At 29.8% G+C, this 15,095-nt stretch overlaps 1 non-coding gene across 1 annotated transcript; it reads left to right on the forward strand.

The window, feature by feature from the left end:
- Nucleotides 1-13,717: 13,717 nt before the first annotated feature.
- Nucleotides 13,718-13,845, forward strand: LOC114087001 (small nucleolar RNA SNORA44). The gene has a single exon (XR_003581731.1). It is a non-coding gene; the product is annotated as a small nucleolar RNA SNORA44 (small nucleolar RNA).
- The last annotated feature ends 1,250 nt before the right edge of the window (nt 13,846-15,095 follow it).

Genomic DNA, 15,095 nt, shown 5'->3' on the forward strand with positions numbered 1-15,095 from the left:
TATGATGCAGAGATAGAAAATATTTTTGGTGAATGGAGGTACAAGTGAAATGTTTAGGTTTATATAGACACAAGGATTGTATAGAATTACAGCATTTCTTAGGGAACTGGTCCATATTTCTGTTGTAGACACCAGAGAACATGAGGAGCATATTTCCATGGTTTCTTTAGTCTTATAACTTATAAAACAACAGTGAATTTCCATGAACATTATTCCATCACTTTATTATTTTTATTAATAATCGTACTTATGGTAAATTTTGTATATATGTACATGTAATTTATTACATTATTCATTTGAATATGTAGTTAAATGGTATTTATTTATTCATAATATTAGTTCCAGATGCAATCATTTTCCAATCTACCCTCCCTTGCTAATCTTTAACTATTCTTTGTCTCTAGGAGATTACCTGACCTAAATATTTTATTTCAGTGAAATTGCATAATATTTGTACTGTTGTGTCTGGTTTATTTGAATTCCCACAATTCTTGATAATAAAACTTAATTAAAGATGTGATTTTCAAATATTTGCTTCCATTCTTTGATTGTTTTTTTATTTGATGTTAAAAAGTTTTCATTTTGAAAAATATAAATTATTATTTTTTTCTTTTGTCCTTCATGTTTTAGGTATAATATACAAGAATCCATTCCAAAAGTTCAGTTACCAAGATTTATTCTTTTAATATTTTATCAATTCCATTTTATATATAGGTCATTCATTTATGTTGAGTTAACTTTTGTGTATGTTTTGAGTTTGAGGATTAACTTACTCTTTTTGCTCCCAAGATGTAGGCTCTCTATCCACCTTAGTTTCTTTTGCTTTGTATCATTTCCTTATATTGAAATACCATTGCATTACTGTTATACATCCAACATTATGGTGTATGATCCTTTTAATATGCTGTAAAATTTGGCTTCCTTATATTTTTTTGACAACGTCTGTACTAGTATTCCTAAGACAAATAATCTCTGATGATATTATATTTTGACATCTTTATCTGGCTTGTTTTTTGGTGTAATGGTGGAGTTGTGGAATTAATTAGGAAGTTTTAGTTTTATTTCTCCTCTCCAACTTTTTGGAAAAGTTGAGAATTAGTGTTAAGTTTTCTTTAAATGGATGATAGTATTTAAGAGTGAAGTCCTCTGTTCCCAGACTTTTCTTTGTTGGGACATGTTAGAGTTCAGTTATGAGATGTCCCTCATAAGGTCATGCATAAAACAATGCAGGAAAGTTTGGAGATAAAATGACTGATTATGAGAACTTCAATTAATTATTGTATGAATTCCCTGATAGGGATTAACTGGGTGGTAACTGTAGGCAAGTAGGGTGTGTCTGGAAAAGGTGGGTCACTGAGGATATGCCTTTTGGTTTTATGTTTTATCTGGGAAAAAGAGAGAGTATATTTATATTTATATTTAAAAGTGTCCATGTATAGATTCAATTATAAAGATTATATATCAAAAGACTAATAATGTTTGTTTGAAATTCAAAATAATTAAATAATTTTATTTTGCCTTAAAATGCAATTTTTATTTTCATTTGTCTACGTTTGCTAATATTTTGGAATAATAAGGATAATTAATATTTTATAAAAATTAACAAAAATTAAATATATAGGTTTAGAAAAGATACATCCACTTGAATAATTGTCAAACTAAACTTTAAATTGTTTAATTCATGAGAAAATATTTAATAAAATGATAGACTAATTGACACATATCTTTAATACTCCCAAACAATTGAATATTTATAGTTTTATACTTAATATTATCTTAACTTTTCAAAAGACAGAAACCCCTAAACTATGTGAAGAATTATGAGAATAAAAGTAATTATTAAAACTCTGGGATACCTCATTAAGCATATATATATATATATATATATATATATATATATATATATATATATATTAAACCCATATCTGAATGCTCTACCTTAGAATAATTAAAGTACCAGTTATTCATAGAAATTTTACAGCAAAATTTTCTTTTAATGATAAAACAAGTCATTGAATAGTATATTTTTATTCTCCTTGCTAACAGTTATTCACATACCTGCTAACACTTTGACTTAATTAACTTTATTAACTGAATTTCATTTTTAGAATGCAGCAGTTTTTGTGTAACAAAAATGATAGTTTTTATTTGATGTTATTCTGATCTGTTTCCCTAATTAAAGTACACTTACTTATTTTAAAAGAAAATTATTTTTATCACGTCTGTATCCTATATTACTATATTCTTTTTTACACAGTCACATGTGTTAATGAGTTATCACAATTTGATAGGGGTACTAACAGACAATTTTAGCTTAATCAAATATGTCATGAAAGACATATTAGTCACTAATTATTTGAACTGTTTGTAGAAAATAGCTGTATTAAATTAATTGAGAATACCCCTAATTTTTAAAATTTTAACAAGACTAAAGTTTTTAAAAATATTTTTGCCAATATAGTATTGACTTACAATAATTTGTGATCAATAATGACAGATTACTAAAACAAATAATTCAAATTTATGAAATATTTCAGATTGAAAATACTATTATGTAAAATATTAAATATGTTTTAGATGTTAATTCAAAAATTTAAGGCATGTAAATCTTTATCCCATCTGAATGTATGTCTCAGAAAAAATATAATTCTTACTTTGTAATGCTATAACAAGTTTAAAAATTTATTTTTATGAATAAATTGTAATGCTCTCTTCAGTTAGATTCTTTCTTTTTTTGTAGAATATCTTCTAGTGATAAATTTAATATCTTGCATATACTAGAAAATACAGGTTGAAGTTGGAGAGCTAGTCATTTTTTATTAAATAATAGAGAAATAATGGCAGTAGCATTTCCGTTTGAAAAGTAAAATGGTAATTAAAGATGATCTTTTGAGAAGTTTAGTTAAATATTTTTTTGAGCCTGGTGTCAAATCCATTGTAAATCAATGCCTTGAAGACACCATACCTTCTTTTTTTTCCTACTTAATGAATTGTATGATTTATTGTACATTTAGGTGGAATATTTGGCCCATGCATATTTATAACTTGATATCCTAATTATAGATTACTATTTTTTGTATCACATATAATGTGATCTGAGTAATGGCTACTGATTCACTATTTGATAGGATTTGGGGTTAATTTTCTCATTTTTACTGTGCTTAAATATTTCCTAAAACTTAACACTAGCAAGTAACTTTTGTGTGTTATAGACCTCTCCATTGACGAAAGCTGAGAAACTCTACACTTTCATATTCATCTACTCTCCTGCCACTAGAACATAGTTGAGTTCACTAGTGAATTTTCCTAAAGATATTTGTTTTATTTTAAGATACATTAATTTATTAAAAATATAAACTCCTCAAGTTTATGTGAGAGTTTAAAAGAGATACATATGTGAGGTAATAGATATGAGCATAATTGTGGCAATCATTTCATAATGCACATGTGTATGAAAGCAAAACATTATACACCTTGAATATGAAGAAGTTTTACTAGTTATATCAATAAAGCTCAAAAGAAAGAATTTGTTCTCTGTGTAAGATAATAAAAAAAGATTTCCCATATTATGTACTTCAATATTTTAATTCTGTAAGCAAGGGTTTACTATCTAATTGGTTTCTTTGCTTTGAAAAAAGTAGGATTTCAAAGATTATTGATTTACCTAATTTATATTGCTAAGGGATATAAAATTCAGTAAGAACAGATTTTTTTCCTGAGCCAGTTACATGTGCAATGTCTAGCTGCTGTGACAATACCCTGCATGAGAAGCCTCTGTGCTAGAGTTTTACCAGCCTCAACCTTGATCTCAGGCACATAACTCCTCTGAATAAAAGAACTTGCTTACCAGATAACTACAATGTTTCACCAAGCTCCTGTGCTCCTGGACCTTCCCACCTAATGGTAACTTCAAACAATGGGCTTTTTTGAGAGCTACACAAAGCTCCTAACATTGCATATTATAACTGTAGAATGTAACTGTGGAATAAGCAACCTTAGTGATACAATAAACAATAATGTAGTTATGGCACTAATGACCTAATGTAACTTATTGGTATAAATAAATGCGGACTCTTAGACAAGTGGCCATTTTTTTCTATCTCTGCATCTTGTCTCTGTCTCTCCTTTTATTTCATTACACCATATTGCTTTCCAGAGTGGTTGCACCATTTGGCAGAGCCACCAGCAATATATGAGTATACCTTTTCCCCTACATCCTTATCATCACTTTTTATTGCTTGTATTTTTGATAACTGCTATTCTGACTGGTGTGAGATAAAACCTTAGTGTAGTTTTGATTTGCATTTCTCTAATTACTAAGAAGTTAAACATTTTTTTCATATATTTGTTGATCAATTGTATATCTTGTGAGAAATGTTTGTTCATTTCCTTAGCCCATTTATTGATTGGGTTATTTATTATTTTGGTTTTTGGTGTTAATATTTTTGAGTTTTTTTATATTTCCTGGAAATTAGTGTTCTATCTGATGTGAATGTAGTAAAGATGTTCTCTTACTCCATGGACACTCTCCTCGTGTTATTGGTTGTTTCCTTTGCTGACAGGGTTTTTAGTTTGAATCTATCCCATTTATTAATTCTTCATTTTATTTCTTGTGCTTTAGGAGTCTGGTTAAGGAAGTCAGGACGAAATCTGACATGTAGGTTTTGTAGAACTCAGCTGAGAATCTCTCTCTTCCTGGGCTTTTCTTAGTTGGTAGGCTTTTCTTAGTTGGTAGGCTTTTGAAGCATCTTCTATTTCATTTTTCCAAATAAATGTGTTTAAATTGTTTATGTCCTGCTGATTCAGTTTGGGAAGATCATTATCTCTAGAAATTCATCAATGTCACCTAAATCTTCTATTTTATTGGAGTATAAATTTTCAAAATAGTTTTTAATTATCTTTTGTATTTCAAAAGTATGGGTTGTGATATTTTTTTTTAATCTCAAATTATCTTCTGCTATTCATTGCTCATTCCGTAGTGTATTATTTAATCTCTAGTTGTTGGAGTAGCTTCTATTTTTTATCATTGATTTCTAATTTCATTCCATTATGATAGAATGCAGGGTAGTATGTTACATGCTAGGAAAGTGCTCTACCACTGAGGCACAACTCCAGTGCTCTATTTTTCTTTCTTTTTTGTATTTGCTAAGACTTTCTTTGTTGCATAACATATGGTTTATTTTAGAGAAAGATTCATATGCTGCTGAGAAAAATGTGTATTTGCTAATTGATGGGTAAAATATTTTATATATGTCTGTTAAGTTTCAATTTTGGATTCTATTATTGAGTTCTCATAGATTCTTTCTTTTGTATTTGTTTGGAAAATCTATCCAATGGTGAGAGGGATACATTAAACTCATGCAGTGTTTTTGTGCTGCTGTTTATTTGATTCACTTGGCCTTGAGCCAAGGAGATTTTGGTCTGGCATTGCAAGTTATTTTGTGGCTTCTCTCACTTAATGAGTTGTGTAATGCGTGTGACCTTTGTCTTTGCTGGGCTAGGAAGACTGATCTCATAGCTCTGGAGCTGGGCATGACCCACTAGGATCTGGGCAGCCCATGTCTTACCTTATTTTGCAAAGAACATTCTATGGAAAACCTTTGAAGTTTTCCCCACATATAAATAAAGCAAATGTGGGTCCTTGCTCACTTTTTCCACTGTGGAAGTGAATCGCTGAGTTCAAGAAGCCATCTCACCCTTGGGTTCCAAAATTACTTTCTGTGTCATGTTTTTTTTTTTTTTTTTTTCCCATCTTCTTTCCTTAGCTTTAATTCGCAGCCAGCCTGCTTCACACAAAGGAACCCCGAATTCCATTGCCTGCATGGGATGTGGACAAGACTCTATCCTGAAAAATCTTATATTTGGTTTTTTGATTTTATCCCAAAATTCTGTTCACAGTTTCTTACCATCTTCTCTATATGGTCAACTTTATTTTCAAGATTGTATAATTTGTGTCTTCATTGTCTGAGGTACTGTCTTCCAAGTGATCTTGTCTCTTGGTGGTGCTTTCTATTGAATTTTTATTTGGTTTATTGTTTCCTTCATTTCAAGGATTTCTTTTTTTTTTTCATTCCAGCATCTTATCTCTTTCTTGACATAATATTTTGTTTCCTGTGTTTGCTCTCTGATGTCATTGTTTGATTTTCAGATAATTTTAATCATATACATTCTGAATTCCTTTTCTGACACTTCATCTTTAGTGCTGTCAATAGATTCTATATTCGTACCATCTTGGTTTGCTTGGGGTGCTTTTTTCCCTTGTCTTTTCATGCTTTCTGTGTGTCTTCCCCTGTAGCAGTGTGAATCTGACATATTACATTTCTATCCTGTAATCTTATATTGTCCCAGCCAATCTCTGAAATCTCCCTTTAAAGGGGAGATCAATATTAACAGCACCCAAAGCAAATGATATACAGCTTTAAACCAAATTGTTCCTGTTTAGATGATTACAGTTTTGTCACAATAAATAGAAATGATGGGCTCAATATAAATATAAAATACTATTGTATCTGTGCATATACATGTATACACACACACAATGATAGGTCTTTTTTTTTTTTTTTTTGGAGGGGGATACCAGGAATTGAACTCAGGGGCACTCAACCACTGAGCCACACCCCCAGCCCTATTTTATATTTTATTTTGAGACAGGGACTCACTGAGTTATTTAGCACCTTGCCTTTGCTGAGGCTGGCTTTGAACTTGCAATCCTCCTGTCTCAGCCTCCTGCACCACTGGGATTATAGGCATACATCACTGTGCCTGGCATACAATGGTGATTTACTCAGCCCTAAACAAAAATAAAATTATTGCTTTTTCTGGTAAATACATGGAAGTAGAAAAGATGATTCTAAGTAAGATAAACCAGATAGAGAAAATCAGGGTCAAATATTTTATCAATTCTGGTCTAATACCTATATTCTTGATCCACTTTGAGCTAAGTTTTGGGCAGAGTAAGAGATAGTGGTAAAATTTCATTCTGCTACATATGGATTTCCAGGTTTACCAGCACCATTTGTTGAAGAGTTTAATCTTTTCTCCAATATATGTAATTGGTGGCTTTGTATAGTATGAGATAACTGTATTTTTTTGGGGGGGCGGGGGTGTTGTCTCTGTGTCTTCTATTCTGTCTGATTAATTTCTTGCCTGGTTAGGTGCCAATACCATGATTTTTTTTTTTTCACTATTGCTCTAAAGCATAATTTTAGATCTGATATTTGATACTTTTTGATTTTTTTTTCCACTAAATATTGCTTTGGCTATTCTGGGCCTCTTGTTTTTTCCATATGAATTTCATGAGTGTTTTTTTCATTTTCATGAAAAAAAGAGTGGAATTTTGATGGAAATTACACTGATTCTGGAAAGGGTTTTTAGGTTTATGACCATTTTAACAATTAGGTTGATTCCCAGTTATTTTATTTCTTGAGAGTATTGTGAATGTGATGATTTTCCTAATTTCTCTTTCAGCTCATTTTTCACTGGAGTATAAGAATGCAATTTATTTATTATTGTCAAATTTGTATCCTTCTACTTTGCTGAATACATTTATGAATGATACAAGTTTTCTCATACGGTTTTTTGGGTCTTCAAAATATAGGATTCTGTCATCAGTAAACAGAGATAGTTTTCGCTCTTCTTTTCATATTTATATCTACCTCTTTTTTTAATTTTTCATTGTTTTGCCTAATTGCTCTGCTCTGACTAGAGGTTTAAGGACTATGTTGAATAGAAGTAGTGAAAGTGGACATCCCTGTTTTGTTCTTATTTTTAGAGGGAATGCTTTAAGTTTTTCACTTTTTCTTCAATTAGATTGATGTTTTTCTTGGGTTTGTTTTACATAGCTTTTACAATGTTGAGGTGTGATACTGATTTTCGTAGTGTTTTAATCATGAGGTGCTGTATTTTGTCAAATGCTTTTTCTGCATCTATTGAGGTCATCATGTGATTCTTTTCTATAGTTCTATTACTGTTGATCTCTCTCTCTCTCTCTCTCTATATATATATATATATATATATTTATATATATATAAATATATATATATATAAATATATATATATATAAATATATATATATATAAATATATATATATATATATATATATATATATAAATATATATATATTTTTATGTTGAACTATTCTTGCATCACTGGGATTAAACACACTGTCATTGTGCATTATCTTTTTAATGTAGTTTCACATGCATTTTACTAGTATTTAATTGAGAATTTTTGCATCTATTCTCATCAGGAATATTAGTATAAAGGTTTCTTTCCTTGATGTGTCTTTGTATGGTTGTGGCATCAAGGTGATATTGGCTTCATAGAATGAGTTTGGAAGGATTACTTCCTATTCTATTCCATTGAATAATTGAGAATGATTGGTATTCCTTTGGTAAAACTCAGGTGAGAATCCATCTGGTCCTGAAATTTTCTTTGTTTCTAGGCTCTTGATGACTTATTTAATCTCACTATTGAAATTGATCTATTTAAATTTTCTTTATCTTTCTTGTTCAATTCAGATCATATTCTCTAGGAATTTATCAATAGCTTCAAGGATTTTTTTTTTATTATTGAAGTATAGGTTTTCAAAGTAGATTCTGATTATCTTCTGTATTTTAGTAATGTCTTTGTTGATATCTCCATTGTCATCACATATTTAAGTAATTTGGATTTTTTTCTCTTTCTCTTGGTTAGCTTGGCTAAATAGTTATCAATTTTGTTAATTTATCAAAGAAACAACTCTTTTGGTTCTTGATATTTTTTAGTTGTAGATGGACATATACGTTTATTTTACTTTATTTATTTTTATGTCATTCTGAAGACTGAACCCAGTGCCTCATATATACTAGGAGACAGTATATTTTTTGCTCTTGTTTTTAAATCCTATATGCCAGTCTATGTCTTTTGATTGACAAATTGATTTCATTATATTTAAGTGTTTGTTATTATTGAGAGATAGTTTTATTTTCTGCTATTTTCATTTGTTTCTAGTTTTTAAGTTGAATTAAGTTCTTTTTTAATATACTATTTTCTAGTTTATTTTCATGCTTTGCTGGTTTTCATTTGTATTTTCCATTTCTTCTTCATGAAATATTTTATTGGTATGTTTTGTAGTGCTGGCTTTCTAGTTATGAATTCTTTAACTTTTGTTTATTAGAGAAGGTTTTTACCTCATCTTTTCAAATCTGAAGCTTAATTTTGCTGGATATAGTATTCTTGGTTGGCATCTATTTTCTTTTAAAACTTTGTATATATTGTTCCAAGGCATTCCAGTTTTTAGGGTCTGGGTTGAAAAAAATTAGCAGAGATCTGGATTGGCCTACCTATAAATATGACCAGTTGTTTTTCCTTAGCCAATTTTAGTATTCTACATTTATTCTGTATGCCAGCCATTTTCATAATAATGTGCCTAAGAGTAGGTATGTTGTATTTTTTTATATATATTTGGAGTTCTGTTAGTTTCCTGAATTTGATTTTCCATTTTATTCTTAAGATTTGAGAAATTGTCCTTTATTATTTCATTGAAAAGATTGTGCATTCTTTAGTTTGTATATTTGAGCTTTCATCTACCCCCATGAATCTACCTCCATTAATCTTAATTAATTAAATTAAATTAATTAAATTCCATATTTCTTGAAAATTCTGTTAATGGATTCTTAACATCTTTTCTTCATGATCAACTTTATGTTCAAGTTTATATACTTTGTCTTCATTGCCTGAATATCAATAATCCAAGTCTTCTAGTCTTGGCAATGCTTTCTATCCACCTTTTAATTTAGTTTATTGACTCTTCATTGTGAGAGTTTGTTTAATTTTTCTTTAGAATTTCTATTTACTTATTGAAGCAATATTTTACTTCTTCTGTCTTGACTGTGACTTTACTTCTTACATCATTTTTTATCTCATAGATCATTTTAATTGTAAACTTCTTAAACTCCTTCTCTGACATTCTCTCCATTGTGGTGTTGGTGGAGTCTGCTATTCAGTCATTCTGGTTTGTTTAGATTTATTTTTTCCCCTTACTTTTTCATATTGTTTCTGGGTCTACTCATATTTCTGCATGAATCTGAACTTGAAGTATACAGATCACTTTCCATCCCATTTTAGAGGAGGAAGCCACCCCAATATAGCACTAATATCAGCAACAGATGTATACCCTTAATATAAACATCTGGTGTCTACTTTCACAGCTATATAGGAATTGCTACCTATGTAGAAAACATGAGGACAGCATTTGACATCAGTTTTGACAATATAAAACTGTGAACTGCATCAGACATTAAACGCCACTTATCTACTAACTATTTCACTTTATTAATAATCACAACATGGATGGTGTAGGGATTATATAAACCAAGTGATTCTATTAGATGGTGGGATTTCAGTTTCTTAAGTGAAGAGAATATAGATAGAAAGACAAAAGAACTTTTGAAATACTTTAAAAAGTGAATAGAGTAGAGATAGGTGTTGGGTGGCAAATTTTGGCTAGAGAAAATGAAGAATAAAAAATAGCAATAAAAAAAAGAAGGAAAGAGAGAAGAGAAAAAAAATGCTTATTTGTGGTAAAGAGAGGTGATAAGAGGGACAAAAGCCAAACAATGAACAAACAAGCAAGTGCAAGATCAAAACCACTAAAACCCTTGTATAATCTTATCTCACACAAGTCAAACCAAGGCTAACCAGGTGCAGAAAAAGCATTTTAAATTAAAGTAAAATTATATGAATATGTATATATTTTTTAAAAACTTCATTAGTATGGTGAAAACTCAATCTCCCTTCAACACACACACAACATACTACACCCACAAAATTTCACAGATTGGAAAAATATATAGTGAAATAATAGTAAAATATAATGATAATTTTTAAAGAATTAAAAGAAATTTTAAAAAGTAAAATATGGATAAAAACACGTTGAAATGAGAAAATAAAGAAAAAAAGACTAAAATCTTAATTAGAGCAACAGGTTTTGTTTCTGTAGAGGTTGTCAAGACTATTGGTATGTGTGAATTTTCATTCTTATTGGCTCTTAACTTTGGGACAAGGGCCAGGGGTTGTTTAAACTAATGTTTCTATGTTCCCTTCCTAGTGTGACTAAGGGTCAAGGATGGTTTCAGTAGCTTTAGGCTTCCTATCTTCCAGTATATAGTGGGATATAGTGAGGAGTGCTGACAAATAGTATATTCCTCTATTGAGCGGGTGGTGCAGAGTTCTAAATTGGAAATTCCAGTAGTTGGGACGTACTCTTGACTGAACTTTGGAACTCTGTCAATGGATATTTGAGATTTGATGCACACCTCCTGCTGCTAAGGAGTTTCTGGTCTCTTTTAGATGTCTGTTTCATAGGGTCTTCTGCTAAAATCCACTTTTAGGTTATATGGATTAAACCTTCGTGAGTTTCATATTTTCCACTATCTAGGAGCAATTTTCCAGATCTTTAGATCTGATGCTGAAGAACTACTGGAAAGTCCATCCTTTTTCTGCCATCTTCTCTCTTAGAAGAGAAATTTTAAAAGAAAATTTTTGTTTATTCTAGATTTTATGATTTCTACACAGTTGTATGTTATTCAATATATGTTATTATGTAAATTATATTTAATGTAAAGAGCAACCTTGTCATGTATATAGTTGGGGAGTGCCACAGATTGATTTTTTATTATCATTCTTTTCTTGTATTCCAAAGATAAAAAAAAATGAGAATTACTTATGAACCCCTTTGTTGTGTGTGTGTGTATTTTTTAGCCTATTTTTTACTGTAATTTTTAATTTTTTCTATATCTTTTTAAATTTATCTATAGATGTCAATAGGCACTTTTAAGATGAAATGATATACATTTTTTTCTTAATTTTCTCAAAAACATGTTCACTGTTTATTTATTTCAAAGGGATATGTGGAATATTATAGATACATACTTACTTGTAATATTAAATAAACTTCACTTTTTTATATATATACATCTTATACTAGCTAAGAATAAAATTGCCTTTATCTTAAAAACAGATCATTTTGATATTATAAAATGTCTAGCTTTTTTGGAAACCTGGTATTTATTAGGAAAATGCACTTAATACTAAGTTATAAATACTAAAGTCAGGAAACATTTTCTAGACCACTTAATCATTAACAAATTTGAAAGAGATGTCATGAAATAAGAAAAAAATGCTTATGTGTTTTGAAATTATCATATATATAAGAATGAGAATTATAATTTAAAATAAGCCAAAGAATATTTTGTTACTGTATTTTTCTTCAATGATGTTAAAACTGAAAGTATCAGACTATAAAATCACTTAATTTGCCTTTAAATATTGTGGAACTCTTATGTAATCCATCAACCTTCTCATAAAATGCAAATATATTTAGCTTAGTGAATAATCTAATATTGTTTATAAATTAACTACTGAATCAGATATATGCACCTGCTTCAAATAATGTATATATTCATATATATGTACTTGTGTATATATATGCTATGTACACACATATAGAAATGTTATATATATATATTATATACTTATACATATACACTTATTTTCTATTATTAATTTATTAGAGCTCACAACAAAATATTACACAATGGAGAATTAAACAATAGAAACTTATTTTCTCATAGCTTACAACACAATAATTACAAGATAAAAGTATCAGCAGGGTTGATTTCTCCTAATGCTTCTTTTTTAGTTTGCAGTTGACCATTTCTCCCTGTTTTGAACATGGTTTTTTGACTATGTCTACACGCCTGCAATTTTCTTCTTATAAGCATACCAATTATGTTGGATTAGAACTCACATATCCTAGTGACTTCATTTAAATTAATTAAATCTTTAAAGACCCTATCTTTGTATAAATTAATAATTTAATGTAATGAGGTTTTGAGGAGTTAAAATTCAACAACGAATGATCACTATAAGAATATAAATGCAATGTAAGTAAAAGGGTTGTATATGTGATTCATTGTTGTATTCCTGGAATTTCAAATAGTATCTAAAACATGAAAGACAATTAAATATTTGCTAACATAGATTTAGACTGACCTATCTTTGACCTTGATAGCTATGATAGAAAATATGGGAGCTTGCCACAGTCCGGCTACAGCAAAATAACCGGGGGGTGACGAGGAACTTGTGTAGATTGATATAGCAGGAGTAGGAGCCATTTATTGTAGTACAGGAGGGGTATATATACATTCTACACAGCTTATCTTAATTAACATAAACTAGATACAGCAGTCAACCAATAAGGAATCTCCACACTTAATGGCTCGCTGGCGTTACTTCACAAACCACTCCCTCTGCAAAATGCCAGGTGCCATCTTGACTTGTTTACAGACTCTAACAGGAGCTATACTTATTGCTATTGCAAGCCATCAGATTATTACAAACATTTGACTTATTATCATACTATTATGATAAAGAAGATGAATTTGAATATGGACTTTATAATCATGTAGTTGACTTTTTTCCTGTGAAACTGAAACTCCAATATCTGGCTTACCAATATTTCTTATTTCATGTAATTTGAATACACTGAAAATTAGAAGATTAAGGCATTAGTGATGATATTGGTAATATTCTAATTTTATAACTGAATTTAAGAAATAGATTTTACTCAAGGTTAAATAGATAATTATCAGCAGAGGTAACATTTGAATACCCATTACTGATTTCTCCAAAAGCCGTGTAGAACTGTTGAGATGAACACACTTGAGATATTGAAAGTACAAGTCAGGATGTGGTGAATTGTGGCCATGGGAACTCCAACTACATGCATCAGCAACCTGGAAAGGCATTGACAGCTCAGGCCAACACTTTACCTGCAGTTTCTATTTGGCTTTCCTTTAAAGTTAAAAATAAGTATATAAGTTGATTCTCTCTAAAATCCCCTAATTAATATTTTGTCAGGTGGGTAGGAACAAGAGGATGGCAATAGAAATAGGTGTTTCTAAGGATAAATATCCAATAAAATTATTAGAAAACAACAAATTAACAGGATAAGTAGTTGAAAAGTGAGTTTTCAAGCAATGTGTGAAATTTGAATTGTAAAGATAATTTCACAAAGTGACTTGTTACAAAAAAATAGAAAAAAAGTCACTATAGCTTATAATTTTGAGAACCTAAGGGAAAATCTAAATTAATAAATAAAGTGCTACAATTGAATTATCATTTTAAAGATATGCACACACTTACATGACAAATATTTGGGAAGAAAAAAATGCTAACAGAAGAAAAAAAAGACAAAAATGTGAAATCATGTGTTATCAATCATCTTTTTGAAAGAATGATTAAGAAGGTATCCCTTAGTAGAGAGAAACTGAGGGAAAAATGGTAAGAATCAAGACCTGGGGAGGGGCACTAGTAGAAAGACGCAGTAGAAAGACATAGAAAAAAGGTTTTTAATTACGAGCACATGAATTTATGAATAAACCTATAAAACTATGTAACATAGAAGAGAGAGTTCTAAAAGGAATTAGTAAAGACTAGGATTATTTAGGGCTTGGTGAACTACAGCATTTATATTTTATTCTACATGAGATGAGAAAATGACAGTTTGGACCCTGAAAAATATTAGTCTCAATATCTATATATATTTCCTGACCAAGCATATATATGTGGTACATTAATATGCTCAGTAACAGAGAATCATGGTTTCTCTAAGTACATTTTTTAAAGCTATGAATATTTAGGATACAGATAGTAAAGTAAGTCAAACCTATATTTTAATATCTTGAGATGGACAATAATCTATACGTTTTGGTTTACTCTAAACTTAAAAAGGCTGGCATAATAGAATAATGAATAATCCTATGAAACAAATTTAAAATATATTATTGAGTAATTTACTTAAAGTTTTAAGTCGTGTCCTTACAATGATAATGCACACTATCAGATTATGTGAGAGAACTTGAGACTCATGGTATTTATTATATTCATGTAATTTTATTAGATTTGCAAAAAAAAAAAAAGTTCCAATAAGTGGAACAAGCTTGTTAGGTTAAATGCCTGTGTTCTTAAAAGGAAAGTCAAGAATATTAAGTTATAAGTGTATACCAATGGTCAAAGAAAATTTAAACTGTAAAAGCCCTCACTGAAATGT

The sequence above is a fragment of the Marmota flaviventris genome, chromosome 6 (assembly GCF_047511675.1).
Source record: "Marmota flaviventris isolate mMarFla1 chromosome 6, mMarFla1.hap1, whole genome shotgun sequence".
NCBI lineage: Eukaryota > Metazoa > Chordata > Mammalia > Rodentia > Sciuridae > Marmota > Marmota flaviventris.